At 41.3% G+C, this 15,898-nt stretch overlaps 1 long non-coding RNA gene across 1 annotated transcript; it reads left to right on the forward strand.

Moving 5' to 3' along the window:
- Positions 1–557: 557 nt before the first annotated feature.
- Positions 558–12,863, forward strand: LOC140498061 (uncharacterized). Its single transcript, XR_011964991.1, has 3 exons — positions 558–1,001; positions 9,080–9,204; positions 12,597–12,863. It is a non-coding gene; the product is annotated as an uncharacterized lncRNA (long non-coding RNA).
- The last annotated feature ends 3,035 nt before the right edge of the window (positions 12,864–15,898 follow it).

The raw sequence follows: 15,898 nt of genomic DNA on the forward strand, positions 1-15,898 counted from the left end.
ACACAAAAACATACATACAAATTCACACTCCCACACACAGATACCCTCATATACAGACTGATGCACATAAACACAGGCATATACTTACAGACACACACACTCACAGTCACACATAGACACATGCCATGTACACACTCACACAAACATGCATAGTGACACATACATACACGCACACTTATACACATTCATACATAGACACACAGATACATACTATATACATATCCTACTTACATACACTCACACACAAACACATACATTCATATACACAGACATTGACACACAGACAGTCCCCCTACATACACGTGCACGCACCACACTCACACATTCACACGTACACACATGCACACACACAGAGTCATCTTCACAGTGCATTGAACTGGGCCTGACATGACCCATGTTAAGTCATCCAGTCTAGCCATGTGATCTAAATGTCCTCTGTGGGACTGTACATTCCGTGACACACTGCCTAATTTCAATTGGTGGAGCTGGAGCAAAACTGGGAAGAGGGCCATAGCAGAGGGAGGAAGCCAGGAAGGTCATCCCCTGCCTGAGGCAAAGGCAAAGTGTGCCCTGCCCAGGGATGAGGCCAGCACTGCCCCACGCAGGGACAGGTTCAGGAGACAGAATAAAAGTAGACACTAGGCTATCTGATTTATTTTCATAAAGCCTGCTTTATAGTAGCACCTTTGAATTCATTGCTTATTTAATGGATTTTAACAAACCTAACTTTTGATAAAGAGACATAGCTGTGATATTAAACGGTGTGGGAAATTCACAGACTCAAGTCTCAGTGGCTTTCTCAAAATCATCTAATCTAACTTTCATACATTCAAAAAGCTGGACCCTGGGATCCAAAGACCAAAACATGAAACAGTCCCTGACCACAAGTCGCTTACTTTTTATTGGGAGAAGCAGCAGCTGGATGGCCCAGTGGACAGAAAACAGACCCTTGGAGTCAAGGAAACCTCAATTCAAATCTAGCCTTGCACACCTTTGCCTGGGTAAGTTATTGAAACTCTGTACCTACTTTCCAGGATTGTTGGAAAACCCAAAAGTGCTATAGAAATATTAGCTATTATTATTAATTATTATTATTATGGAAACCAAAAAAAACCAGATAAGTACAACATAATAATTGGAGGCAGCTAGATGGCTCAGTGGCTATAGCTCTGAGTCTGGAGTCAGAAAGACCTGGGTTCAGATTCAAGCACTTATTGATTGCATGACCCTGAGCAAGTCACTTAACTTTCGTTTGCTTCAGTTTCCTCATCTGCAAAATGAGCTGGAGAAGGAAATGGCAAATCACTTCAGTATCTTTACCAAGAAAACCCCCTGGATAGTATGGTCCATGGGACTGCAAGGAGTTGGACTGAACTAAATAAAAATAATTAGCATTTAGATAGCTCTCTAAAGCTTGTAAGGCTATCTAAGTATGTTATTTTATTTGGTCCACACAACAATTACAAGTCATTTCTCAAGGGAGAAGAGTTGCCATTGAAGAGTTCAAAAAAGTCTACGAGTGGGGCTCCATTGATTATCTTACCTACCTAAAAGTAATTACTTTTTTTGTTTGGTAAATACTCTTTTTGACTGAATCAATTAATCAGAACCATGCGTGAATTGGGCCCCTACACCTCTTAAAATCAATCAAAGTCATTGTGTGAGGGTGTCAGTCAGTACTAAGGAATTAGTATAAAAGGATGAAAAAGAGAGAGAGAAAGTGGAGGAGAAGGGGAAAGAGAGACAGAGACAAAGAGAGAAAGAGATTATGAGGGTCTGAAAGCAGAGAGGTTGGAGCATGTATGGACTTCAGCACTACCTCTGGGAAACAACAGTAGGACTGGTATGTGGTAGATAAGAGATATCAAGGAAAGTTATTAGTTTTACAAAAGACCTGCGCCTAGGAAAGTCCTAAGAAAAGATTGGCTCTTTCCCAGTTTCCCTTCCTGGCACCTGTCTATCCACAAACACTATAATATAATCCACCATCTCATTAAAATGTTGCCTGTAAAGTGAATTTTGCTACAAAAAGACCAGGAGTTAAAGATAGATACAATTATAAGTTAAGCAGAGAGCCCAGCTTCTGCCTAAATATTAGTAATGTTCATAACTGGGAGCTCAGAGCCATTATGACTACAGTCACAATTGTCTACAATAAACTCCCTAAAATAAAAAAGGAAGGCACCGGACCATAGGGTTCATACTTTTATAATTGGTACACATTATTGCAACTAGAAGAAAATAAGTAATCTGTTTGTGTCTCTGTCTGTCTCTGTTCATCTGTCTGTCTCTGTTCATCTGTCTGTCTATCTTTCTGTCTCTGTCTGTCTGTCCCTCTCTCAGACTGGGTCTCCCTGGGTTTTTTTCCAGCTGTAAACACAGGAGCAACTCATGGGCCCATCACTGAAGCTTTGACCTGCTGTTTTCCAACTTGAGTAGGATCCATCCTCCTTAGCAAACCCTACTCCATACCTTCCCAGCATCTGATCAGAGCTTACCACATTAATACCACATTGGATAATACACATTGGCAGCTCAGAATTCCTGAGCTCAAGAGATCTGCCATCCTCAGCCCCCCCAGTACCAAAGATTACAAGTTTGCCCACCATGAGCAATCAATGGGACTAAGGATTCTCACAGGCAGAGGTGAGGAGGGGGTACATTCTAGGCATGGGTAACAGAGTCATTCAACCTTTCTTTGAACTCCTCCTGCATCTGGAAGGTCACTACCCTGCAAGGACTACACACACAGACTATCTATGCCCAACCTGTGCTAGGGCATTCCCAGCTCATATTGGTCTGATCAGCCACAGTCGGATACACTGAAATTTCACTTTATCATGGTGATGTCCTTTTGGTCCTCTTTGAAGACAAAGGACAACAACCACCAACGCTTGTAAGGCCACATGTTCCATTGTTGAGAAGCATTAAACCTTAAGAAGCTTATCTTTATATTGCTTTTCTGAAATCCACCTTTGTGTCACTTCTGCTCTGTTTTCTGGGGTCAAGCAAATAAAGATAACTTCCTTTTCATTATAATGATCTTTCAGACATACAAAGACAGAGACAATGTTTCCCAGAAGTTTTAACTTTTTTCTTGTTATTATTAACTTTATCCTTATCACTCTATCCATTTAAAATTAGAAATATTTTGTCACAGGTTATTTTTGGTTGAAGTTAAAATAGTACAAATGGAAAGCTTAAAGCCAGGTGTTAATGTCTTTTTACCCTAAGGTTTCTGAATATGCTTTTATGACATATTTCTTAGTTCAAGTGAGGACCAATTAAAGAAAGTTCCAGATTCCTATATTGGTGTTTTGGTCATAATATATCATGGAGGTAATTTTTTAGCACACCACACCTATAAGAGATAGGATGGTATTCTTATACTTAGTGTAGTAGAATAGAAAGAGGGCGGACTTTATGTCAGGCAAGTCCTGGGTTCAAATCATGCCTCTAACATTTATCTGTGTCATTCCTGGTCATTCAATCTTTCTGAACTTCAACTCCTTCAACCAATCAATAACATTAGGCACCTACTATGAAGATGGCTGAAGCGGGTGCTATGGAAGTACTTGGACATCTACCTGAGGGCCAGTGTGGCTTCAGAAAGGGCTGAGTGATAGTCTATACAGTGTTTGCTATCCAATAACTTGAGGAGAAATGCCAGGAATGAAACAGAAGTTCAAATGTGTCTTATAGACTATTTGTGTCTGATGGTGATAGAATCTTCCAAGCACAGACTGGTCTCAGACACACTGTACCTTGATCCTAACATAATAATGTCATTTTGGTCCTCCTCAAGCACGAAGGATGAGAATAAATTTATGAGCCCCCACTAGTGTGCTTTGCATTTCAACCAGACAGTAGATAGCAAGTAGATTTTTAGCAAAGGGGATTTACTGAAAAAGCATAGTAAGAATGGTTGGTACAAAGCTCCTTCTTCCTCCTAAAAGTCTGTGACATGCTCCATAGGTCCATGAAAGAGCAGGCTCTAACTGGAAAGAGTACTTGTGGCCAGGGGGCAAATTCAGAACTGGTTATTGGAAGCTTTTTTTAAAGTCTGTAGCTGGCATTCATCTGTTTTGTGCAAGGGGTGATGATCCTTAAGGTTGTTTCCTTCCTCATATGGTTATCTTTGTGTATCCATCTGTCTGCATGTTTATGTTTTTTCCCTCATTGTGTCTTTCTATCATCATAGCTGGATATGTTGTTTGTTAAGTGGTCTGATCTTTTAAAAAAAAACTGTGGTCAAACAATAAGTACAGCACTTCATCTGGCCTTATAGTTCCCTACCCCCTTGCCCTCTAGTAAAGGTGAAGTTACCTCCTTCTTCTAGGTACTCCGAAGCCTGAGGTCCTTTACAACAGTAAATTTGCTTTCCTTCTGCAATTCCTCCAATATTTAAAAGCCCAGGGACATGTATAGATTTTTTTTTGTTTACCTGGTCATTCTTTTCCTTTCTTGACCAAATTAAAGAGTTCAAACTTCATAGATTACTTCCCAAGATCACAAACATAAACCATCTTGTTCTCCCATTTATGAGAGCTATTCATAAATGGAATGGTATGCTTCATTAGATAGCGAGGTCCCCATCACTGGAGGCAGTCAATTAGAGGCTGGATGACTACACCTTAGGGATACTATAGAAAGGATACTTGTTCAGAGACAAGTTGGAATACTTGGCCTCTGAGGTCCGTTCCACGTCTGAATTCTGTGATATACTTGGCACCAAGGGACTTCCAGTGTGAATATTTTAGTATATAAAAGAACAGGCCCTGTTCCTGACTATGTGACCTTAGAAAAGTTGTTTCCCCCAAGGTTTTAATTTCTTTATCTGTAAAATAAGGGGGTTGGACTATGGAACTTCTAAAATCCCTTCCAGCTCTAAATTTATGGTCTTATGAGCCTCTAAAAGATAGGATTTTTGATAGCATGAGAGCATGTTTCCACTCCCACATGTAACTCTGTTTCTGACACCCGGTTTTAAGCATCTGAACAAAATTAGATACCATTCTCTTTACAATGTGATTTTATGATACTTCCTGTTTTCCCAAGTGAGCTCCTTCATTAAATATCAGGGCTGGCTTTTCCCCCCACTCTCTTAAAATAAAACCTCCAGGTGTGTGAATCAGGGAATCAGAAGCTCCAGCTCTGCCATGAAAGATGTTTCAGAGGATTGCAGAGCCTGAAGCATCTTCTGAAGCTGGCTCCTGAATATGAACAGCTCTCAATCTCCAATAGAATATAAGTCCTGGAGAGTTTCATTGTATCTCCAGCAATGAGCCCAGTCTCTGGCACATGGGAGATGCTGAATGATTGAATTCTGTATAATTCCTACTCCCCCAGCCCTGGATGACAGACCTCTCATGGAGGGAAGGTCTTTCACCAGGTCTTGTTTTCATCCTTTACAAAATAAGATGATGAAACTAGATGATCTTTTTGTCTGATTCTCACTCTTGTCACACTATGTTCTGTGTTCTAAGGCCCCTCCCAGCTCTGCCATCCTCTGTTCTAAGGCCCCTCCCACTCTGACATCCCGCAGCAATGGCAAGTCAAATAGGATCTTTTGCTGTTTCTGTTTTGGCATAATCAAGAAGTATAATGTCTCTATTTGAATATGACTGAGGAGGATCTTTTCCACCCATTGTCTAAATGGGAGCTGGGGAAGATTTGTTAATGAGTTCTCCAGGAATGTGATAACCTTTGGCTCTAAAAAGTTTATAAAGACTCTGAAGTGCAAAGGTTTAGTTTTTGCAAGAAGGTTTGAGTGCCAGATGAGGACTCTGGGAAGCCACTAAGGAGCCCTCACATCCACCCCACCCTAGTTCTGAGAACCCAGATGTCATTGGTAACTATGGTCAGACAGTTGGACTTGTCTGTTGAATTCAGGCAGAGGAAACCATGTCTGTTGACTTTTTAATCTCTCTATATTTTCTTTGAAGTTCAGTGTGCTGCCTCCCCTGAACTAGGTGAATGATATATGTGCTTGATTAAAGGATTGATACATGTGATGGATTAAAGTGATTGTTAACCCCTCAAAAGTTCCCATTCTTGCAGATCTAAGAACCTGTGATAGCATCCCCCCCATGCATGTTGGGATACACCCTCATTCTAAGACCTCTTTCAGCTCTGACATCTTCTGTTCTAAGGTCCCTCTCAGCCCTGACATTGTATGTTCTAAGGTCCCTCCTCCCCTCAGACATTCTGTTTTCTGCTTATCTTTCTAGTTCTATTTTTTTGTGAGTATAGCCACAATTTAAAAAAACTCCAATGGCAACATTGTAGTAGAAATAGAAATTCTCTTAGAAACAAGTTTTTCACTGTATAAAACTGAGGTATAATGTTCCATAAAAAGTGAGATGCAACTGTGTGCCTGATCTATTAAAAACCTGGTCTATTAAAAAAAAAGTAACCACTCTGGTGCATAAATTGTGACATAGACAAAATATGATTTTTTTAAAAAACGACACCCCCTTCACCATGAGAAAGAGAATTTGTTTGGCTCACCAACTTAAAGTGAGAATAAAAAAGAAGCCAATTCCCCGATTAGTGGATTCTTATCTGTGTCCAGAAAGCAAGGACTTCAGGATTGCATGCAGAGAAAGGAGAGAGCTCTAGGGGTAGAGTGGTCTTGGAAGACTTCCAGGAGATGGGATTAACAATATAGGTCAGTGAGCAGAGCACTGGCTTTGCAAAGTCAGTCAGCAATCATTTATTAGGCTCTTCCTATGCGCCAAGCACTGTGCTAAGAGCTGGAAATACAAGGAAAGGGAAAAGACAGTGCCTACCCTCAGGGTGTTTCCTCTGTAAAGGGATGAAGAAAATGAAAGCCTCAGGAAAGGAAGAGGCTTATGAATTCACATTCAAGTAGGGAACATACATATACAAATAAATACACACATGCACATATGTATCTGTTCAATCCAATTTAATTCAACCAGCATTTATGGAGCCCTACTATGTGCCTGGAACTCTGCTAAATCCTCGGGATACAAAGACAAAGAAGAATTTTTTTTTTATTCTTAAGGGATTTACTTGCTACTATTTACATGATGTCTAATTGTTCTATCCCCTCAGCAGAATGTAAACTCTCTATTACTAACAAAAAAAACAAACAAACAATGAGGATTCATCTCACAGTCGCCAAATTGGCAAAGATCGCAAAAAGCAACAGTAGTCAATGTTGGAAGGGCTGTGGGAAAGTAGGTGCTGTTGGAAGTGCTTTGATTCAGGGATAGCATGCTAGGTAGGTCAGGGACAAAAACGAAGGTCCCAATTCAATGAAATATTAATAAAATTTTTCATAGTAACAAAGAACTGGAAATAACATTAAGGTGATCATCAGTTGAGGAACAGCTACCCAAATTGTGGTTTGGGAGTGTAATGGAATATTCCTGTGCTGTAAAAAAGATTATAAAAACTATGAGGGATTCTGAGAAGCACAGAAAAATCAGTTAACTGATGCAGTGAAGTGAACGTAACCAGGAAAACAACATATACAATATCTCCAATAATATAAGCAAAAAGAAAAATAACCACGAAACCCACCCTGAAATTGCATTCTGTGTTAATCACAGTGACTAAGTGATGGCTCAGGAGGAGAAGTGAGGCTGGTGACCTTGCACAGCCCTCCCTCACTCAAAACAAAGTCAGGTGATGTCATCATTTGTCTGATGTCATGGTCTTCTTAGAAAATGAAGGAGGAACACAACAATAGGAGTGACTAAGCTTAGCCCTGAAGAAGAGTTGAGAAAATGCACCCCCTTTCATTGCAGAAGTGGAGGTCTATGGATGAGAAATACTGCATACTGTCAATGAAATTCCTGTTGATTAGTTTTATTGGATTTATTTTCACTTTTTTTAAACAAGGAGCAGCTTTTGGATAGAGATGTGTTGAAAATGAAGGTGGTGTAACAAAAAGCATCCATATTTATCTTTACATATATTTGCATATATGTATGTGAATTTGTACACACACACATATATGTATGCATATATACCCACAAAAAATATAAAGACTTTGAGGTCAAGATATGTATCTAATTATTTCAATGCTAAGGCAGCCAGGTGGAACAGTGCATAGAGCCATAGGGCCTGGAGTCAAGGAGACCTGAGTTCAAATACATCCTCAAATACTTAGTAATTGTGTGGCTCCAAGCAAGTCAATTAACTTGTCTGCCTCTCTTTCCTCATCTGAAAAAAGGGAAAAATAATATCATCCACATACCTCCCAGGGTTGTAGTAAAGATCAAATAGGATAATATTTGTAAAGTAGTTATGAGCAGAGTGTATGGAGAACAAGCTTCCCTCTCCTTTCTTTCTGCACCCCCAGAATCTGGCATAGTCCCTTATATATACCATGTGCTTAATAAATGATCTTTTGATTAGATTCGATTGAATCAATTTCCAGGGAATGAATGCAATAAATAGTCATTGGGGGCCAGTTTGATCTGAGCCCAGCACTCAGACCCAAGCACACAGCACCTTCTTTGGGGTGTGGGATCTAGCCCAACCAACTAGAAAAGGAGAAAGAGAATGAGAGAAAGGATGAAAGCTGCTTCTGGGAGGAGCAGCCCAGACTCTAGCTGCATTGACAATAGCCCATCAGGTTCCTTCAGAACAATGAAACAATAGAACAATGGGGGTTGGAGGCTCAACCTTCTGGCTGGGCTTTAAAAGCCAAGACAAGCTGGAAGCTTTGCAGAAGGGGATTAATTTTCCCCCTAGCCTTCCCCTAAACACCAGCTCCTGGGGCTGGAGATTTGCATTCAAAGTTTCCAAACCAGAGTGAATTTTGACAATTGAATCCCAAATCCCCAGGAAATCTTGTCTTGTAACTGGCAGCTCTGACAAAACTTTAATTAGGCCAGCCTGAGGAGACTGGGAGCCCCAGGATTGAGGAAGTAGGGAGCTCCAGGTGGTCCATCTCCCTGTGAATGTCCCTGCTCACATTGAAATTAGCCCAGGAAATGGGAGTCTTCATGAAAACTCTGAGGCGACAGGGAAATGGCTCCTTTTAAAGGTCTTACTGGGTGTGATTTGTATTAGATGCTTGTGTTTGTTTTTTTCCGTTTAGTTATTAAAAAAGGACCTACCGCATTCTGAGGACTTGTATTTTTCTCTGAGTGAAGAGGAAATAAAAGGTTGCCTACAGAATGGGAAGCAGAGAAAGTGCTTAGAGATGGACACGTGAGCAATAAGGTCAGTTTCCAATTTAACCTTTGTTAATTGCTAGACTAGCATGACCTTGACTGTCCTGACAGCTGCTGAGTAGCTGTCAGGGGGCATTCCTCCCCCTCAGTTTCTCGGACTGTATAATGAAGGACTTGGCTTCAGTGTATGGTGGAAAAAGCCTGGGAAAGTCAGAAATCAGGCTCTGCTTCATTGGCAAAGTTGGGCATGTCAGAGAACATCCTTGAGCAGCAGTTTCCTCATCTATAAAATAAAATCTGGATTATAGGTCCTTGAAGCCAGTTCCAACATCCCTGTTCTAAGGCCCCTCCCAGTCCTGACATCCCCTGTTTTAGGGCCCCTCCCTGTTCTGACACTCTCTGTTCTATGTCTCTCTAAGTAAGTGGTCCTCTTGATGAACTGATAGAGGCACCCTCAGATACCCTTCATTGGCCTAGTTTCCATCATATCTCCATGTGATTTTGTACAGTAGGTCTGCCAGTGCCTGGATCAGATAACATCAGGGGAGGGATGTTTGAGTGAAGTGGGGGTCCTTGTCCTGCCTCCACAGCCATGTTTTCAGCAAATAGAGCCAAGGGAACAGAAGAAGTTGGAGCTGTTGGCCCTCTTTTTGTCTTTCAACAGTTCAGTTGAGCACAAAAGTGGGAAATGCTCCCATGTATAAAAATGCTGGAAGATGTGGTGCCTCCAGCGAGAGATGAATCTAAAAGGGGGAGCATGAGGTCCGTTGTCCCCAAAACTCCAATCAATATTGTGAAATCCCATGTACAGGAAAAAGTCCAACTCCAATTTATTTCTATTCAGCAAATACTCATGAAGTGTATAAATCAAGGCAGACCTCTCTTTAGAGAATTTAGGTCTCTTTTTTTCCCCCAAAGGGGGAAGATACATAGAGAACACAAATCCTTTGCCCTAAAGGAAAGTAAAGCAGAGGAAGGAGATGTCTGTGAAATTAAAGATTTTTAATAAGCAGAGAAGTAAAACATGCACATTAGAACAACCAGTGTAAGACTGAGCAGCTCACCTAAGTAATGGATGTGGAGGACATAGATACTTTTTTTAAAATTTAATTTCAGTTCTAAATATTCATTTCCACAAAATTTTTTCAAATTTTCTCCCCATCTCTCCCCTCCCCCACCCCATCACAGCATTTATTATTCTGATTACTCTTTCCTCCAATCTGCCCTCCCCTCTATCACCTTCCTTGCCCCCCCCCACTCTTCCCTTCCATTTTCCTGTAGGGCAAGATAGATTTCTATACCCCAGTGTCTATATATCTTATTTCCTAGTTGCATGTAAAAACAATTTTAACACTTATTTTTGAAGCTTTGAGTTTCACATTCTCTCCCTTCCCCCTCCCCATCCATCCTCTTGAGAAGGCAAGCAATTTAACATAGGTTATACATGTGTAGTCATGCAAAACACTTCCATAATAGTCACTGGGTGAAAAACTAACTATATTTCCCACTATCCTATTCCACCTTCCACTTATTCTATTCTGTCCTTTGACCTGTCCCTCTATCAAAGTGTTGGCTTCTGATTACCCCTTCCCCAACCTGCTGTCCCTTCTATTACTCCCCCTCTCTTATTTCCTTCCACCCTGCTTTCCTGTAGGATAAGATAAACTTGGGTATGGATACTTTTCAAACAAAGGAAGGCAGGGAATTGAGGAGAAAGGCTGCCATTGGGCTGGTCCCAGAAAGCAAAGCCCCATTCCCAAGGGAAGGGGGAGTGAAGAATTCTAGGTGTCTGATACTCCTTTTGATACACAAATTAAAAGGCATTCTTGATGATGAGCAGGCCTGGCAGTTCAAGGCACGAGCATAGACAATAAGATAAGGGGATGTCCCCAAAAACTATAAAACAGAATGTGTCCAAGAGCCCCAATACCAACAGTTAGGGGAGTCTCTGAAAATAAGGATGTCTCTTGAAAGTCTATAAACCACCAAATGGGTCAGGGTCTGCCTCAAGTCTGATAAGAGCTTCATTGGCTTCAGAGCTGCTGGTTTTCTGCATGTCCAGCAGAGTTTACTCTTGGTCACCACAAAGGATTGTTGGTATGTCAAGTTACTCTGAGTCTTACTTAATACATCCAGTCCTCAAACAGCTCTTCTGGATTACCTGGATAACTGGGGAGCTCAAGCAATTTAAGGTAGTTAGTATACTCATTTACAAATTCACTCACACAAGTGCTTATTAGAAAGAAGGTGCTGTCCTAGGTACCAGGGAACAAAGATTCAAAAAGATGAGTCAACAGCATCTACTCTGGAGGGGCTTACATTCAAAGTGGGGGAGGGAAGCCTGCAGCAAGTGCACGTAAAGGGAAATTTAAAATAATTTCAAGAGGGAGGAAGAATTAACAAGGAAAGGAAAGAAGAGCACCTTCCTGTAGGAAGAGGCCCCTGAACTGAAGGAAGGAGAGGAGGAGAAGGAATATGTTTTAGCCCCATGGATAGATACTGGAGGGGGTCATGTGAAGGCCAGGAACAGAAAGGACATTCAAGGAATAATGAGACAGAGGTCTGGAAAGGAAGGTGGGAGCCGGATTGTAGAGGCTTTAAATGCCAGGCCAGGGAGGTTTATTTCACCCTAGAAACAATAGGGAGCCACTGAATATTTTTCAATATGTATGTTGGGAGCTGGGAGTAGGAGGAATACATGATTAGATCTCTATCTCTGGAATATTAATTTGGTAAAATTAATATTGATTTGGTAGCCTGTGCAGAAGGGAAAGTCCAGAAGCAGGCAGACCAGTTAGGAGGCTATTGCAATAGTCCAAAGAAAAAATAATGAACCTAAAATAAAGGGATAGTTAGATATTGAAGTGGATACAGTATGGATCCTGGAGACAGAAAAAGTCCTCTTCCTGAGTTCAAGTCTGGCCTCAGACACTTAGTAGACCCTGGGCAAGTCACTTAACTCTGTTTTCCTCAGTTTCCTCATTTGTAAAATGAGCTGAAGAAGGAAACGGAAAACTACTCCAGCACCTTTGTCAGGAAAACCCCAAATAGAAGAGTAAGACACAACTGAAAAATTACTAAAATGAAAGCAACAAAATAAAATAGGGTCTGAGTAAATGGAAAAAAAGAGAAAGACTTGAGAGGTAGAACAGAGAATGTGAGAGCTGGGAGCTAGAGGCAGTAGGTGGACCAGTGGATAGATCAGTGGGCCTGTAGTCAGGAAGTCCTAAATTCAAATCTAGTCTTAGGTACTTATTAGCTGTGTGACCCTGGCAAGTCACTTAACCTGTCTGCCTTAGTTTCCTCAGCTATAAAATGGGGATAAGAATAGCACCTACTTCTCAGGGTTGTTATAAGGATCAAATGAGAGAATATTTTTAAAGTGCTTAGCATAATGCCTGCCACGTAGTAGATAATAAATGCATGTTTTCTTCCTTTCAGGGAGAGCCATTAGAACACAGAATGTCAGAACTAGAAGAGAATTTAACATTTGGAATGTTATACTTGGAAGAGCTCTTAGAGGCCATCCAGTCTACCCTTACCCCCATTTCACAAGGGAGAAAACTGAGGCCCAGAGTAAATATGATTTGTCTAAGGTCTCAGTCCTACATAATGTCTGACCTGTGTCCAGCACCCAAATTTGTTTCTATTACATCTCATGCTGCCTCTCCCAAATAATATTTTTGATTTGTTAAAAACAATAGACTTTGCAAATAAACTCTTAATTAAAAGTCTCTCATTTCAGGCTTGAATAAAGATTATAGGGGAGGTGTTTTTGACTCTGGGGGTTTCTCTACTTGTACCAGGCAGCCAGGTGCTCAGTCTGCCACTGATGGTTACCATGTGGTCATGAATGCATGATGCCTATGTTTCTTTTTATCTCTGTTAGGTTTATTCCTTCCTGCTGTTGGGTGAATGAGTAGCAAAGCTGGATAGAGCAGGTTACAACTTCCTGCACATACAAAGGTCATAAAAGCCACCAGTGGCTATAATCCATGAAAGAGGTTTTGGTAGCTGCAGTTGCCCTAAGGAGCCAGACCTGAGAAGTGACATGCCTGACCCAGCCTGGCAGTGACTGGACCTTGCAGCCAAGATATCATGTCTTGCAGGCAAGGGAGAAACATATCCTCATATCCATCATTTATGCAGCCGCCATTAATGAAGCCAATTGGGGAATGTTGGTCAAGTCTGATTCTGGTACTGAAATGGTCAAAAAGAGTAGTTTTTTCATTTGGGAGGATTATGTACTTCAGTTCTTCTCAGTAAACTTTTTTCGGTAAAAGCTGAATTAATTAGTTAATTGGTATTTCAGAGATAACAGCCAGCTGTCAATTATATTGAAGGGATCAGTGGTCAAAATGATATTAGGGCAATAACAGTAATCACTGATTAATGACATTGAGAAGATAGTAATGTCAGTTGATGTTGGGGGTTGGGATGAGGGTTTGACAATAATCCTATTAGAAGGAAATCCCTAGTCCCTCAGGATTTACTTGGAATCCTGAGGGAAGAGGGAGAAGTAGCTAGCCACGATCCAGGGACCCAATTTACCAGTGGGAGTAAGGGTTGAGAGAATAAGTCTAGAGCCCATGGCTATACCAGTAACAAGTTTCCTAGTCTGACTCAGAAACTATACTTTTGTCACTTCATTACATGCAAACCCAACAATTAAATTAAGGTATCAATTGTTGCTGCTGTCTTGGCTGGTTGTGATGAGTGCCTCTAAAAGTCCCTAAGAGATTGGATAAATTGTCTAAAGTGGTGTAGGTAGTAAGCCACAGAGACAGATGTCAAAGCAAATCTGCCCACTCCCAACTCGAGGGCTCTCACTACAAGACCACACTGTCCTGGCCACACAGGAAGTGTGATTCTGAGGATGGAAAGTGGAGAGAGGAGTAGGGAGTACTGACTTTGTAACTCTGAGAGCCTGGTCTTACATATGCCTCTCCCCTCTAAATAACAGAGGAGCAGAACTGCATTGATTTTCACAAGTCTTAGATACTTGGATACATCCCCAGCTGAGAGGCTCCCACAGGTGCTTTATCTCCCACCCAGCTGTGCAAATTATCACCCTTGCTGGGAGAGTCTCTGAAGGCACCAGGCAGACAAGTCAGAGCTAGTTTCTTCATTCCATCTGGGCTAGGGGATAAGGGGGAGGAGGGTTGCAAAGAAGAAGCAGCATTGAGTCTTATTCAAGAAGAAGAGTTAAGAGAAATGGAGAAAGGAGAGCTGAGGGAGGGAGTCGAGAGCTGAGGGAGGGAGTCGAGACCTGAGGGAATCAAAGAAAGGAGAAGGTCATGCAGGGAAGGGAATTGAAAGGAAAGAGGAGAAAAGTAGAGGAGAGAAGCAAGTTAGCTCCTTTAAGGCGGGGAGGGGCTGTTTTGTTGTCTTTGCAGCTCCAGTGTTGCTGATGCCTCAATTCCTAGTAAGTGTTTTTTGGACTGGACATATGATTTCATTGGCATTGGAAACTTCCAGTGAAGGACAATGTGCCTGAGAAGGGCTGTCAAGAGAGCCCTTCAGAGCTCAGCACTGGTAACCCTTTGTTTCTTCTCGTCCAAAGACCTTACCCTTCTCTTTCCCTTCTCTTCCTGTCCTTTACCATTCCTTCTTCCTCTTCCTTTTCTTTTCCTCCTTCTCCTTCCTTCTCTTCTCTTTCCCTTCCCTCCTCCCTTTTTCCCCTTCCCTTTGTCTTCATCTCTCTCCTTTCTTTCCCCTCCTTCTATCTTTTCACCTTTCTCCTTTGCTTTCTCCTTTCTTTTCTTATGAAATTTTAGGGAGAAGAGGAGAAGAGGGGGAGAGATGTGGTCCTCTGTGTGTGTATGTACCTATATGTGTACATATGCAAGTACCCTTGGAATTTCTTGCCTGTATATGGTGATGGACTTGTCAGGTACCTTCTCTCCTCGCTTTTATCAGTGATGGCTGGGCTGGGGCAGCCTGGATAAGTGTGATTCCAGAATCCATATGCTAAAGGTGCTTCTTTCTCTCCTGCTTCTGCTGTTGCTGCTGCCCAGCTCAGTTAGCCAACCCATGCATCTGCCGCACAGTCACGGGCTCTGTCCCCAGGCAAGGTGAAAGAAGGCAGGATCTTCAGTCTTCCCTCTGTCTCCCAGGAAAGGAAGGAGATTCTAATTAAAGGCAGGGAGGCCCTAGGAACAGGAGCTCTGGGAGCTGTGGCTGATGGATGTAATTCAATTTGGAGCGTGAAGAGCGAAGATGCTGGACACTGGGCTCTTATTATTATCAAGTCATTTGTAGGGAGAGAATGGTCAAATGCATTTTAATAAATGCAGAGTAGCCCCGGAAGAAGGGGGACTGCTTAACCTTTACAATACCAAATTGCAATTGAAGCATTTAGAAAAGAGAAATTTAGAACAGGAAAGGAACTTAGAGACCATCCAGTCCAATCCCCTCATTTTTTTTTTTTTTGAGAGTGAGATATATTTTTATTTATTATTTATTTATTTATTTATTTTTATTTTTAACCCAGTTTATAACAGATAAAGCAATTCAAACTTTTGGGCAGGTGATACTTCTTTTTAAAGCATTTACAATATGGACCACAAAAGAATTTCTTTTAAAAATATTAACCAACTGAGACACAAATAATATTTATGTTTCTAACTTCACAAGCTCTTGACCTAATTGTCTCCACAGTATTACTAAGAATTAAAGGACCCTAACTTATTGTTGTTGGTCTAAAGTCCTATGCCTAATAGCTTAATTTTAGACAACCTTGG

This window comes from Notamacropus eugenii, chromosome 4, assembly GCF_028372415.1.
Source record: "Notamacropus eugenii isolate mMacEug1 chromosome 4, mMacEug1.pri_v2, whole genome shotgun sequence".
Lineage (NCBI taxonomy): Eukaryota > Metazoa > Chordata > Mammalia > Diprotodontia > Macropodidae > Notamacropus > Notamacropus eugenii.